General features: G+C 39.4%; 1 protein-coding gene and 1 long non-coding RNA gene across 5 annotated transcripts in view; both read right to left on the bottom strand.

The window, feature by feature from the left end:
- Positions 1 to 1,303, bottom strand: part of LOC150066635 (uncharacterized) — a 33,151-nt gene extending 31,848 nt beyond the window's left edge. Inside the window, exon 1 of one of the 2 annotated variants that reach the window (XR_016539225.1) lies at positions 1,211 to 1,303. This is a non-coding gene — a long non-coding RNA (uncharacterized LOC150066635). Of the gene's footprint in view, positions 1 to 185; positions 243 to 1,210 lie in introns of those variants that run through there. The other variant, XR_016539227.1, reaches the window with a different exon arrangement.
- Ptprg (protein tyrosine phosphatase receptor type G) overlaps positions 1 to 16,238 on the bottom strand; it is a 667,714-nt gene that overhangs the window by 425,437 nt on the left and 226,039 nt on the right. The gene's annotated exons all lie outside the window — the stretch shown is intronic.

Raw genomic sequence — 16,238 nt, 5'->3', positions numbered from 1 at the left:
CAAGCTTCTTGAACCTATAGATAGATATTTTACCTCTAAGAGGAATAGGCTTCTTCTTAATAGCTAGTCTACAAAACAGATATAATACCAATGACCATAATAATCTTTAGGATATCTATCACTTGCACTAAGTGAAAATCCGCTCCATTGTAAATGCATAAAAGTCATACATCAAATATTCTTACCACTAGCAGGCTGTTCTTGTTCCTCTGCACTGAGTATGGTTTTACTAATTAATAACCTTCGCAAACTGGTACATCGACACCCATCAGGTCAATCTCCAATACAATCAAATTGTGGAATAGAAAGGACCCAAAAGAGAATAGAGTAGATTGGAGCAAGACAGTTCATATGGGGCATTCAAGAGGCTCAGAAACTCCTAACTAGGAAATCCAGTATGAGGAATATCAAAAGGTATGTTGACTCTCAAAAAAGGGGAAGTCAGTACAGTTTGTCTCCCTTTCCTTGCAAAACAGAAGAATTTGTTCTCTAGCAGCCTCCAGCATCTAATCTCAAATAATCATTCCTGTAGGAAAGACAGTGCTACAGAAATTTTCTGGAAGAAGATTGCAGTTCACCAAGAAGGTAAGAAACTTTAAAAACTGAAGATATAAAGACACTCCCCCAAGGGCCAACAACTAATTCAGTGCTCAATATAAAAAGTTTCACACTGGGAAATTCCTTACTATCACTGGAAAGAAACTCGCTGGGTTATGGAAATCTTCACAAATTTAACACTCTCAAGGATGCAGCTTCTTTCCTTCAAGTGCTTAATTTGTTTTTCTTGTTCATTTCATTTTTCCAATCAGGAAGAATCCCTGTGAGAACAGAAAGGATTTTCTTCTTTCTTTCCTTTTTCTACAGAAGGGCCCGCGTTTAATATTCGCCACCATGCCTGGCTGGGAGAGCTTCCATTGGTGAATTATTGTGAAGTTTAGGGACATTATCAAGGTGTTAGTCTTCATTAATGGGGAAGTTAAACCGAAGTCAGGGACAAGAATGAAACTCTCTAAATATCAAAGTAGCATTCCCAACAGGCCAGAACTGGCAGTTTTTTTTTTAAAACTTTTTCCGAGATAATGTGAAAGTTCACAATTGAGAAGGTGAGTGGAAAGAGAAAAGCAATGAGACACAGGCACTGAAGTCAGAGAAACAGTACAGAAGACAGGAGAATGTGGACTCTGGAGAGCTATTCCAAAAACGAGCTTACTCAGCAAAATTACGCTTCCTGATCACAAAAGGAAAACTGTAAAATACAGATGCTTAGGCAAGTTGCTTCATCATAGGATACAGTTACCTGATAGATGAGAGAAGAAGGAATAAAACACATGATTATGGGGTGTTTGAGAAGAACACTGGGCCATAGTCTTATAGTAACCTCATAAAGCTTGCCCTTGTGCAGGTTCCATTATCTTCTACTGGCTCCGTTTACACCTTTCCCAAAACAGATAATAGGAAAGGGAAGGGGGGAAATATAAGATGATTGGAAGGGGATAGGGGGAGGGAAATGGGGACAAAAACATGAGAAGGGGTATCAATGTCTGAGAATTCACCTACTATCTGGTGAATGTAGCTGTAACCCCTCTATACATTAACAATAAAAAAAATAAAATTAAATTTAAAAAATGGATGATATAATGGAGACAGAGATGGCTGAAGGTGCTGTATATGAATCGAGCCATGTAAAGTAGAAAAGCTTTCAGTGCACTTGTGGAGAGAAGGTCCTCTGTCACTGTCATCATTGCAGGGTCATCATTCATATCACCATTTAGATATTTCCTCATACTCATTACTCTCTAATCTTCTTACCTCTTTAACCTTCCTATTCTTCCTCTTTCCTTGTTCCTCTTTCTCCTACCCCCAGGGCTGTCCTAGCTTTCCTTCATTAACTTTGTAATTCATAGCAAGTCACTTATCATCACTTATCTTGGAAGCTCTAGTCTTCACAAGTGCAACATGAAAGAAAAAGAATCCTTCCTGAATGTAATCAGTTAAGGAGTATTCTCAAGTCTTCTGTCAACCTGAGATCATAACACAAAGGAACACCTCTCCTCACAAGAATGATGTTGTTGTTGTTATTACTATAGAAAAGCCTAAGACAATTAAGCCTGAAGAAGCATCTATTAGGGTCTGTCATGTGGCTCCTTGGTACATACAGCACTTTCTAGGAAACATAGAGCCAATCTCCAGGACAAACAATATTTTTTAATAAAAAAAAAAAGTATCCAGGGGCCAGATCTTCATGACTGCAATCCCAGCTGCTCAGGAGGCCAGCCTAAACAGGAAAAAGTCCATGAGACTCTTATTTCCAAGTAAGCATCAAAAAGTTGGAAAGAGAACTGTAGCTCAAGTGTTGCTGCACTAGCAAACAGACAGTGCCCAGGACTTGAATTCCAACCTTAGGACAGGAACAAAAAGCAAGCAAACAAACAAAAACCTACCATCATTGGTACTCTTTTTTTTTTTTTTTTTTGCCAGTCCTGGGCTTTCACTCAGGGCCTAAGCTCTGTCCTTGGACTTTCTCAAGGCTAGAGCTTTACCACTTGAGCCTCAGCACCACTACTGGCTTTTTCTATGTATGTGGTACCAAGGAATCGAACCTGGGTCATGCTAGGCAAGCACTCTACCACTAGGCTGAACTCCTGGCCATTGGTACTCATTTTTCAGAATTCATGTACAGCTGAAATTGTATTGATTTTGCAGTCCAAAAAAATAATCAAACATTTGACTTTTCTTAGAAATGACTAACAGTAGCCCGATTACATAGTCCCTGAAAAATCTAAACCAACCCCAGATCAAAAACTCCCTTCATACCCATTTCCTGTGAAACTGTTCAACTAATCTTTATACACAGACACAAAATTAATGGCTTCAGTTCTGAATACTTTCTGTTACTCTGTGTTTTAGATAATGTATAGGCATTAAAAATATAACATAGATTTTGAAAAGGGAAATTACTAAAACAAGTACCTACCAACAAGCATCACAACATTAACTTGAATGCTATTACTGAATTGCCTCTCCCTCAAAAGATGAATTTATGCACAAATTTACAAGTCAAGCATTCCTTATCAGCACAGTGGGATTCTACTTCTATCTCACCACGATTGTCCTATCTGGTAACCTCTATACCTCCCTCATTATCCTCAGCAAATAAATATTCATTATGTCTCTCTAAAAACACTACAATACCCATCTTCTTCAAGCCACTTCCAAAAACCCTGAATGTATTCATGGGGGCCTTGACCTGGGTTGAATGATCCAAGGTGTTCTCAGTCCTCAAAACCGTAAGAACCAATAAAGTCAAAATGACTGACTCATAGGTGAATGGAATAGTAAAGAATCCACCATTTGTTCTGCATTTTTTTCATTCTGTTGAGGAACACCAAGATATAAAACCGGAGCAAATCAACATTGAAAGTTTGAGCCTTAAATCCTTGGGTCTCAATTTCCTTTGCTGTGAAGGACAGAAGCTTGACTACATAACCTTGAATTCAACATCCAACTTTCATAGGAACGTTAAATGAGTAACAGAGAGCAACCAATGTCCATCACACTGAATGTATCTCACAGTGCCGCTATCAAACATCGTGATTTGTGACTAATATTGTCACAGGTGCAAAAGATGGCCCATAATCAGGAATTTTAGGAAATAAGACAGCCTATACTGAAATGAAAATGAAAATAATGAGAGATCCTCTCTAGAATTTCCAAACACGAGTTATGTTTCTACATGTGAGGAACTTGATTTACTGTTTTCCTCATGGATCTTCCATGCTGTTGGTGCCTAACTTAAAAGAATCTCTTTACAAAAACTGTATTGGTTAGATGTGTCAGCCTCTCTTAACCTAATAAACTACTGCTATCTCTCATCTTCCTGGGTAATGACTGATACCTTAGAGCAATGTGGTTCTCGATAAGGCCTGGCAATAAAGAGTGCATCAACTAGTTGTGCTCAGTAAAACAATGAAGCCTCATCATCTGGGGCCCACAATCTCGCCAATATATAAGGTCATTAGATCAAATTAGAGATGACACTGTGCAGTGGTTATCATTGTGATGTGTTTTAAGACTGCAATGACACCACAGCGCCAACTGAAACACTCAAATCAAATCTTAAGATTTCTTTAAATCATCAACGCAAACATAGCTGACTCTACCTAGCAAGCAGGTTGCGCAGACCTCTAGTCTAAGATAGAGAAAGGCAGTATATTTGGAGGTTGGCAGATATAGGTTTTTCAGTCTTATTTCCACCGCTAGCTGGCCCAAGCCTTGACATCTTTATTTATAACACAAAAATAAGAACTTTTCTCCCAGCAGTAACTTTCATGGAGGAAAATAGGACCAGATATGTAAAATAGTTACGTGCTGGCACAAACTAGTCACGCAACAAAATTTATTTTCCTAGCCGTGCAAGACGAAAGGAAGGAAAAAGTGAAATGGAAGTATCAAACAACAAAGCCACACATATTTCTATAGACGTTCTTTCTCTTGGCGTAGATCTTAAATACAAGAATTTCATCAGGATACTGTGTAACTCTCATTTCCCTGAGGTCTGACATCTTAACACCAGCTCTGAAGTTATAAACGTACAAATGTACAAACAAGCAGAAAATGTGAGCCCACTAGTGAGAAGCAGACTGCAAGTTAACATTATACACACACTTTTTTGGTTTTTTTTTAATGTCACATGTGCCCTCCTAAAACTAAGCAAAGCTGCTTCTTAATTCTGTTCTTTCATACAAGATACAAAATAATGCAATGGTTGCTGAGCATAAACCCTAGAGCAAGATGGTATAAGAGGCAGAGAACCCAGTTCAAATCCTGCTCCACTACTGACTTCTAAGCAGTCATGACTTAGAGCAGGTGCCATTAACTTCATTAATTAGAGCCAGGAATGGGGGTACAGGCCGACAACCCCCCCCCCCACTCAGGAGGCTGAAGCAGCAGGATTGCAAGCTTAAAGTAGCCTAGAACACCTAGTGAGATTGTGTATCAAACTACTTAATTGAAGAAACGCTCTGAAGTACACATTATAGCATTACATAATGCTTGGGAGTAAATATCCTGCAGACATTCCTTTGTCCTGTGAGAACTAGAGTAGCTCCTTCATCTTAGATTTATTGCAGTAAGATGAACAGGAGTTCTAGGGAAGGGCCCGGGAGACATGACACATGAAATAAATGACTATCTCTACAACCATGATTACAACATTGAAGGCATCCAGAAGTTTTCAAGAAACCACAGCTGAAAACCAAATGAGTGTAACCCCATCCCCTCTCCACACATGTAAAAAAGATTTTTATTTCTTAAATTCTCTTCTGCTACCAAAGCCTCAGAAGCCATCCTCAGACATAGGATATCATGCTAGATAACTTCTTTGTATTTTCTGCGCCAATATTGAGATTTGAACTCAAGACTAGGCTGATCTCTGAGCATTTTTGCTCAAGGTTGGCACCTGAACACTTCAACCACACTTCTTCCACTCCCAGCTTTTTGCTGGTTCGTTGGAGGTGAGATCATGGACTTTTCCCTAGACTGAATTCAAATAGTGATTGTCTAATCTTAGTCTCCTCAGCAGATAGGATTACTGGCATGAGCTATGAGCACCTAGCTTACTCAGGAATTGAATGTATTCTATATCACCTCCCTGGCAAGGTATCTTTTTTTGTTTTTATTTTGAGGCAAGATCGTGCTATGTGGCCTAGATGCCCTTCAAATCATGCTTTCCTGCCTCCCTCAGCCTCCAGAGTGCTGAGATTACAGGCATGCACTGTCATGGTGCGCTTTCAAAGTTATCTTACAAGACATTGTTTTTTTTTGCTGAATCATAATGGTAGGAAAGGCATTTCAGTTAGTGAACTAATTATTCGTTGCAGGTAACAACACTGCCTACGGGAACTACAATTTAAATGTCTCTATAAAGCATAGGGCCCGGTTTAAAATCCTATAGGAAGACTTGTGCATTTAGATGAATGCAGCATCCTAAGCCAATAACTGCACATTAAATATTCATCAAATCAGCCAAACAGTTTGTTCATAGCACTTTAGTTTTTTTTTTCTCAGTATCTTCAAACACCCCCTCCCTCTCACACACACACTCCATCTCATCACCTGAATGAGCACAGAGCTGGATGACTATAGACAAGACTCTTGCAGGTGGACAGTTAAGAAGAAGCACATGAATAACAGACATGGGAGGCTTTTCCTGATTCTGTGTCATTTAACAATCTCTAGGGGACAGCAGCTTGTTGAGATGCTTTCTTCCCTGAAAACCTAAGTTTTATGAAGCATCTGAATTTAAGTTCATGAGTGAAAGCACACCAGCACCCTTGGAATAATCTAGAATGTCAACCAATTGAGGCATTAGGAGGAAAGTTAGGAGACACAGTAACACACCAAGCTAAGAATAAATGGGTAAGGTTTGTATGGATAGCTACAATGGACATATCTACTAGGAATAATGTTCAATACTTTTTAATACACTGTCAAGTAGATAAACAGACCATATCTGGAAAATATGGAATAGCAGTATGTATTATGTGTTTCATTCATGGCTAGATAGATGGCTAGATGGATCGCAGTACTATTGCTGAGCCCTGAAAACAGTGATCTTAAATCATGGTTTTGACCCATTGTCTGTAGCAAAGATGTGCTACATTAGGCTATAGATATCTGCTTAATCTACAAAACCACACGCATGTTTCCAAGCCTGCTTTATCATAGCAATTTTATCTCCTAAGACACTAAGTCCATGGTTCTTTCCCAATTCATCCTCTAGCACATTTTGAAATAAAAGTGTTTTTAGAAGACAGGCTTGCTAATAAATTAAATTATTTCTGTTATACCACAACTAATGGAGAGAACGCGCACAGCTCAAGATGAACAATAATCTAAACCGTTAGATCTGATTTGTAACCTAATGATATTCTCCTACTGGCAGAGGAACAAAACAAAACCCGAGCTGTAATAACAGGCAAGGTGTGCTGTCAGCACTCTGGAGGGAGTTTTTATATTTTAAGCCTGTGGGAATTTGGAAAAGGTCCATGTTGCCATTTTCTCTCTTATCGGAATGACACAGCTGATTATACCTTTAAATGAAGCCTAATAATGTATGTTGCCTCTGCTAATCAGAATAGGAGAGCTCAAGTTTTCATTTGTAAAAAAAATAAATAAATAAAAATTAAAAAAATAACAAATCACTTAATACTGAACACAGTGATGATGAAATTTCACCTTTGTCAAAAGGAGGGCGGGTTGTGTGACCCAAGCCATCCGTGATTCATTTTCCACACTGCTGACCACTTAAGTCCCTCTTGCTTTTCTGGCAAAAGAGTAGAGAGAAATAATTCAATAGATTAGCTTCCTGCTGTGGTAATAATATGTGACCTAAAGAAAGGGTTGGATGGAAGGATTTAGGTAGTGAAAGCCAAGAGTTTATTTCTTGCTCACTGATATCTGGAGCCATTGAGTTTGGGGGTCCAGGAAAAGTTTACCTATTTCCCATTCTGAAACTAGGAGTTAGCTGTGATCTGTGAGCCATGCATGCTGTTCTTATTACTGACAGGTCAAGCCAGGCAAGTACATCTGAGCCCTTTTCTGTTCAGGTGACCGACCAGAGGATCACACAGCCCAGCCCAACATCGACAGGGACAGGGTAACTTTCTCAGTCAACATAACTAACTGGGAGACACAGCAAAGTCACACAGTAAAGGGACAGTCCCACAGCCAGAGTATCAACTCTATACAATAAGCAGGTCTACCATTAACCCAGATATACCATAATATGTCCTACTTTTAGAGAGCCCATAATATCTAATCCCAGGTAGACTACAGGAGTTTGGAATTTACTGATGATTCCCTGGCTAGTAGGTGGCCAATCAAATACTCATGTTCCCTGTATGGTGTCACCTTGATGGCAGAACCATGTGTCATTGTAAACCTAGTTACAAGTACCCCTAGTTATCTGGCAATAAGCCAGGAGCCATTTGTGTGGATCACAGAGAGCCTACTTTTAGCTACCCAGTCTCAACAGGGAGGCATTTTCTCAGTTCCTGTGCAGCCAGCCTCATGCTGAGAGAGACCCTTCCATGTGCACTGGGGCTCATGGGGAAGCTCTACCTCTCTGACAGCAAACACATGCAGGGGAGAAAATAGTCTTTTTCTGCCATTCTCAAGGGAATTATCTTATCATCAAGAGAACTCAAATTATCAGTGTCTGTGCTTCTGGTCAAAAAGCTTCCAAGGCTCACACATGACAAGAGAATTAAATCTAAACCCCTTAGGTTTAGTAGTAAAATGCTGTCATTAGGAGAAAATACTTGCAAGTTATATATCTAACAAGGAATTAATATCTAGGATATCTAAAGAACCCAAACAGTAACCCCAAAAGAATAATCCAATCAATAAATGGGTAAAGAAGCTCTTTTTCCAAAGGAGTCTAACTAGCCAAAATATAACATTTTTAGCCACCATGAAAATGCAAACTGAGATTCATTTCATTCCAGTCTGAATGACAATCATGAAAATAAAACAAAATATAAAATAAAAGCAAATACTTACACGTGTGTTATTTGAAATAGGGAAGGGAAGCAGAAAAAAAAAAGATGATTTGGAGGGGGTGGAGGAAGGAAATCGGGAGAAAAATACAGGAAGGGGTATCAGTGTTCAAGAAATAATGTACAGGGCCGGGAGTTTGGCCTAGTGGTTAAAGTGCTTGCCTAGCATGCATGAAGACTCGGGTTCGATTCCTCGGTACCACATACATAGAAAAAAGCCAGAAGTGGTGCTGAGGCTCAAGTGGTAGAGCTCTAGCCTTGAGAAAGTCCAAGGACAGTGCTCAGGCCCTGAGCTCAAGCCCAGGACTGACAAAAAAAAAAAAAAAAAGAAGTAATGTACCCACTGCCTGCCTAATGTAACTGAAACCCCTCTATATGTCACCTCTACAATAAAATATAATTTTTTAATGCTGATAAGAATGGAAGCCCAGGGCTCTTGTTCACTCCTGGGGTGAATGAATGTAAATTAGTGCTACCACTATGCAAATTAATGTGGCAGTTCCTCAGAAAACTAAAACTAGAACTACCATACGATCTAGCTATTCTACTCCTGGGTACATACCCAAAGCAATCAAAATTAGAATAAATGAATAGAAACAACTTTATGTCCATATTTATAAGAACATTATTGACAATAGCCATACCATATATATATATATGCACACACATGTACACATATATAAAGGATTATTATTCAACCATATAGCAGAACACAATTGAATGTAACATAAGGTCATGACAAAACCCATTACTTTGTATAATTAACACATACTAATAAAGAAAAAATGCTTTTTCTGGCATGTATTTAGATTTATAATGTTCATCTTTCTGTTGCCTTTCATAGGAAGAGAATAATTCTATTTTTATATTTATAGGTAATATTCACTTCTTACATCCACCCACTATGGTCAATATCCTAACACCGGTTTTACATAAAACAAAAGCAGCTCAAATTCAAGTTTCTCTGTAAAGTCCTGTGCTTTTCAATGCAGCTGGCTTCAGTGTGCCGGATACTGCTACACTACATCATTTTCTGAATGCCTTCTTCTGTCTGACCTAGCACCTTAGGTGACTCTTGTTTGGCAAGTTCAGAAATCATTCTGTGGGGAATGGGTACACTGCTTCAAATGGCAGCAAAAAGCCACCCACAGTTTTATCTCCTCTGGAAAAATATGTCATTGTTCTCTCTTTAAAAAAAAAAAAATGGGGGCCTGGAGTTTGGCCTAGTGGTAGAGTGTTTGCCTAGCATGCACGAAGACTCGGGTTTGATTCCTCGGTACCACATACATAGAAAAAAGCCAGAAGTGGTGCTGAGGCTCAAGTGGTAGAGCTCTAGCCTTGACAAAGTCCAAGGACAGTGCTCAGGCCCTGAACTCAAGCCCAGTACTGGCAAAACAAACAAACAAACAAACAAAAAAACCCACAAGTACAGGGCTGTGAGTTTAGCTCAGTGGTAGAGTGCTTGCCTTGCATGCACGAAGACCTGGATTCGATTCCTCAGTACCACATACACAGAAAAAGCTGGAAATGGTGATGTGGCTCTAGTGATAGAATGCTAACCTTATGGGAAAAGCTCCAAGGACAGTGCTCAGGCCCTGGGTTCAAGGCCGAGGAGAGGCAAAAAAAAAAAAAGTACATTTTTATTGCTTTAAGGAGTTGCCATGTAACAAAGCAGTCTTTGAACACAATGCATTTTGCTCAATGTCATAGCTTTCAACATTCTCACCAATCCTTCCCTTGCCTTCCTTTATGCTTCTTAATTCTGTAGGATTTACACTGAATTCTTGATTACATTTCCCCTTCTTCATTCTCTACTGGTTTCCATTGGTACCTACCCCTCACTTTTCAAGTACTTCCCCCTAGTATTTATTTTGTTGAACTTTTATTTTGCCTTACTGAGGAATTACACTAGTTCATTCTCCCTTGGGTCTACCTTGGAACCTGTCACTCTTCCCACTGGTACAGGGTGTGGGGCACATCACATCAAGGGTAAAAGGCCTACCTCGTAGTCCAGTGCTCACTTTCTGGTTTTGGAAATCCAACCTGCCTGTCACCTCGTTGGGAGGCTTGGCTATGGTTTGTGATGTAAAGTAGGCCACCTCTATCTCTGGGATTGGCCCCTCAGCCCTCTCTGACCGCACCTACCTCCCCTTGCCCTGCCCACCTGTATGCTGATAGACTCTTGTATCTTACTTTAGCCCCTTGTACTTTCCCAATAAACGAGTTCCTGCTGTGACAGTCTCCCTGGTGCATCTGTATCTTCCCTCTGGAGAGGGAGGGCTGGGTGAAGGCGGCCAGTTGGCCCTAACCTTTCTCCATCTTGTCTTAGTCGGGGCGTGTTCTCCTTGTAACTCTTGCAGGTCAAGAGGCAAGAAGCGCTAAAAACCCCGATACAGGGGACATCTAATGACATCATAACCCACACTTCAGTGCGACATGACAATGTTGCCCAGTGCTTTATCCTTCCTGATGCTTCTTGTGGGTAACTCTCACCAGTGTTGAAGCTGGTAAACTAACATGGCACAGTACTTTTACTTTTTCTACACTGATTATTACTATTAAGTCAACTAACCCCATTTTGCAAGTAAACAGCAAGTCACCAGCTCACACACCCTGTAGGAAAAACAGATCTAAAGCCAACACTTCTAGTAACCAGTAAGACATTTTACAAGTGTGACAATGGGGTGCATATGATCAAAGCACATTATGTGTAAGGGAGGAAAAATCACAATGACGTCCTTTTAAACAGTTGATACACACTAATAATGAAAATAATGAAATAAATTAAATTGAAAAAAAAATAAAATAGGCTATTATGCTTCAGTTTTTATCTTCTAAGGCATTAAGGAGCTAAACTTCAAGCTGTTGGATCCAAAGTCTCCATTAGGAATGAACCCAAGTTTTAAAGCCTTTTTACTGCCAGCTCTGAACAACAGGGTTGATTTTAAGAACAACCTTCACTGGGGTTCCCCTGCCAATTTCTATGTGGGAGGGCAGGAAAGGGAGGGGTATGATTCAATATTATCTAGGCCAGAGGAACCTGTGCCCAACAGACTATATGTTCCAAAGACTCTTAAGCCTAACTTCAATCTTGCTGTTTTGTAACAAGAATTGTCTGTCCTACATAATTAAATCTGCTTTAAGGTCCAATATCACATTATGGAATTTAAACAGCACAAAGAAATTGATTCCTGTCTGGGCAGATTCTGATGAAGAAGATATCCTATTTTAGGATTCCCAAACTAGACCAAGGAATCACTTGCATAAAAATTGCCTGCTGTGAATGGAGAAAACCAAATAAGAAACTTCACAGTTAAAGTGCAACTTAAGGTACCCTGAGGAGCTCCAAGACTAAGAACCACAAATTCCAGTCCATTCCACTTCTACATTGATTGTCACATATCCATTGTAGAATAACCAAATCAACAACAATGAATATGGATTTGGTTTCTAATAATACCATGTTTTAAAATAATGAACCAGTTACTTGAAATTTGTATTGATTTACTTTTTGATTTCTAAGACTTAACCTTGCTACTTACCTTCAGGCTGACCTCAGATGCAACATAGGCACAGATTGTACTAATTTTTGGTATATATGTGCTGGTCCTGTAGACTGAACTTAGGGTCTCCAGCTCTTACATGGCTTCGAGGCTAATTAGCTCTACCACTTAAACCATAGCTATAATTTTGAACTATTTGCTATTAACTGGAGATAAGAGTCTCACAGGCTGGGCAAGTCTCCTGGCCCAGGCTGATTTTAAACCGTACTCTTCAAGATCTTAGCCTTCTGAGGAGCTAGGATTAGACATGGGCTACAAACCAGCACCCAGCTTTTAGTGACTTTGTTATTCTTTTTGTTTATTTCTAATTTTTTGTTATTATAAAGGTGACATACATACAAAGAGGTTACAATGTAGTAACTTTTTTAATTGACAGAAAATAATCATTTATTTATGGAGTATATAGCGTGGTGTTTCCATGTACAATGTCTAAGGATCCCATTATTGCAATTAGCAAATCCATCACTTCACACACTTTTCTTTTCTTATAGCTGTGACAGTATTCAAAAACCACCTACTAGATCTCTTCAAAATACACAGCATTACTATCATTAGGTCTAGTGACATGTACAACAAAACACAAGAACATGTTTCTCCACTGAGTACAGACACTGCATCTGCAGAATGGCCTCTGTCTACCTCCACAGCCACAGGAGAGAAGAATGGAGGCGGAAGAGGTTTTAGGGGCTTATTCTACTTCTAGAAAATCAACAACACCCATTTCAAACAGCTGCAAACTGTGATTATCAGTTCACCAATGTGTTTAGTTTCAGCCACACAAAAGGCCTGACCCTAAAGCATTCATCTTGCGCATTTCTGGTAGTGTCTGTTGAGAGTTCTGTTTGTGTAAGGCTATCAGGAGTGTGTCTGGATGGGATTACATAAATGCAGGGAGCAGCCAGCACAAGCTGAAGCCAGCAGCTTGCCCTTTAATAATCTGATAACCAGGCCTTAACAGCAGCACCAGGAGTACTGGATGCCTGAACTCTGGAGCCTTTGTTGAACCAGATGTCAGAGTGTTCCTTGCTCTACACAAGATCAAAAAGGCATGTCTCCCAGATAAAGTCACTCTCTGAGCACCACTGAGGAAGGCAGGAGAGAGAGGCTTTGCTTCTAAGAATTCTATAAACAGTCTTTATACATGGTTCATAGTTTGAAAGGTAAAAACATCCAGATAAGATTCAATGCTTGCCAGCTGCATCCATATGCACACATATATCCACGATTCAAATATCAAGGGAGAATGAAAATGAAGAAAATGTCATTCTTGTAAACACAGATACACAGGTATGTATATTTTATTAGCTCTTTTGAGGTCATCTTAGAATTTTGCAGCAATCTTAATGATTGCTTCAAACATGAATAAAAATACAAAATGCAGTTACCACTGGGACTCCTCATGACCGATACTGGTGAAACAAAATCAGATCACAACTGAAAACTTCCTATTTTAAGAGTAAGAAACAGGCAGAAAGTCATCGATCAAGATACGCTGTACTCAGCTGGGTACTAGTGGCTGCCTGCCATCCCCGCAATCCTAGCTACTCAAGAGGCCAAGCTCTGAGGATTGTGGTTTGAAGCCAGCCTGAGCAGAGATGTCTATGGAATTCTTAACCCCAATTAACCACCAAAAAAAGCTGAAAGTAGAGCTGTGACTTAAGAAGTAAAGTATTAGCCTTGAGGGGACAAAAGAAAAATATAAGGAAAATACCCAAGCCATTAGTTCAGGACCCAGAATCAGTAAAAATAAAAGAAAAATGCACATCTCTCAGAGTCAAATATAACTTTTGACAGTGTCACTGGTCCCAGAGTGAGAGCATACCAAGAAATTTCAATTAAGCTGTCTCTCTGCTTCTAAGTTTGATGAACTTCACAATGAACTGAATCACCAAAGCCAGGGGCTTTCCATACCGGAGTCCTTTCTCCGTTGGTCTTTAAGAAACGATTACATTTCGCATTTTTTTCCCTGACTGATGGTAGCATGGCCTCTCTCCCCATGATTTACAAGTCTTCTCAGAAATTAGAAAGGGATGTATAGCTTATGCAATTTATTTTAATAGGAATTTGAATGGCTTCTCCTTCCCTTTGTCAAAATACAATATCCTGAATTGCCGTGTGTGTGTGTGTGTGTGTGTGTGTGTGTGTGTGTGTGTGTGTGTGTGATAAATCGTTTGGGTGCAGAAAATGAAGTATGTTTTTAAATAGCGAGTTAAAAGGCACAATTCCATATTCTGTTTCTGAACAGCCAACACTCTGAAATGATCGAAGCCTGCTGAGTATCTATCTGCAAAACTTTTATTTAATCTAATAGAACTCAGGAGGAGGGGGACAAGCCAGGGTATGAGATCTAATTTCCATCTCCACTCACTTGGTTTCTGAAAATTACATCAACAGCAAAATCAGATACATGGTAGATGTTGCCTTTCAGATGCCTCTAAATAGGTAAAACTTGGCTTTTATTGCTATCGAATAATTACTCCTCTGTGATTCAGCTAAGGAAGCCCATTCCTGTCACTTCCTTTTCCTTCCTTTACCACAAATATAGCCACCACAACCTGCTACTATTCTATCAGCTTTTTATTTTTCTAGATAATTTATGGGGGAAAATGAGATTCATTATGATGCCCTATAATTTAACAAAATGATATCCGGAAGCTGAAATGAGTATCAACAGGAGGGGTTCAAGGAAAGGAAGGGATGATGAAAAGAGAAGGAGAGGGTTGGGAAAATACTCAATATTCAATGTACATGTGGGAAAACAGAATCAGGTGACTTGAGGGGATGGATGGGGCTGGGAAAGTTGAAAAGAATGATGGAAATGGAAACACTGATGAAGATGCATTCTACTAATAAAATTACATGTTGCTTTGAAACCCATTTGTAGAACTGTTTACCGTGTGTGTGTGTGTGTGTGTGTGTATGTGTGTACGCATAAATGGCAAAGAATACATTTACCAGGATAAATAGAAAGCCTATGGATTGGGAGAAGAACTTTGCCAGCTATACAACAAACAAAGGTCTCATATCTAAAATACACTTATATTCAACGAACTTATTGTTTAATGTATCTTCTAAGGCTGGGGCTCTTAATACCTGAGTAATCAATACTCTGGTTGGCTTACCAGAATTCATTTCTTCAAATCTACAGTCAGCTTCCCAGGATCTGTTTTATCATCTCTGGCTTATAATACTGGTTTCAGTATTACATTTCCATGCTTTCCCTATCTTAATCAGAGATTATGGACTAAAAAAAATTAAACCCAGTCTGGAGTTTAGCCTAGTGGTAGAATGCTTGCCTAGCATGCACGAGGACCTGGGTTCAATTCCTTGGTACCACATACATAGAAAAAAGCCAGAAGTGGTGCTGAGGCTCAAGTGGTAGCCTTGAGAAAGTCCAAGGCAAGGACAGTGCTCAGGCCCTGAGTTCATGGCCCAGGATTGGCAAAAAAAAAAAAAAAAAAAAAATTAAGCCCTCCAAAAACAAATACTCAAAGAAACAACACCCCCATTAGTAAGTGGGCTAACAACTTAAAGACAGACTTGTCTGAAGAAAAAATAGGAATGGCAATAGACATGTGAAGAAATGTTCAATAGCTCTGATTATAAAAGGAACGCAAATCAAAACTACATTGAGATTCCACCTTACCCCACTTAGAATAACCATTATCAAGAAAACAAGTAACAACAGATGTTTGCAAAGACGTGGCCAAAAGGAAACACTACTACACTGTTGGTGGGATTATAAACTTGTTCAACCACTCTGGAAAGCAATATAGAGGTTCCTCAAAAGAGGAAACATAGAGCTCCTGTATGACCCAGCAATTCCACACCTGGGCATTTACTCAAATGACCACAAACAAAGCCATACTATAGCTACCGGCACAACCATATTCACTGCAACATTATTTGTCATAGGTAAGATATGGAATCAAGCCAGATGTCCCTCAGTGGATGAATAGAACAAGAAAATATGGTATATATACTTATGCAATGGAATTCTATGCTTCCATCAAAAAGAATGCTATTGCCTAATAAGGAAACTGGAAGACTGGAAAAAAAATTATATTAACCAAAGCAATTCAGACCCAAAGAAATAGACTGTAGGGTTTCCCTCATG

Source organism: Megascapheus bottae, chromosome 2 (genome assembly GCF_031878675.1).
Source record: "Megascapheus bottae isolate mThoBot1 chromosome 2, mThoBot2.hap1, whole genome shotgun sequence".
Lineage (NCBI taxonomy): Eukaryota > Metazoa > Chordata > Mammalia > Rodentia > Geomyidae > Megascapheus > Megascapheus bottae.
The sequence above is the reverse complement of the archived record's forward strand: the minus strand, read 5'-3'. Positions and strand labels throughout refer to the sequence as shown.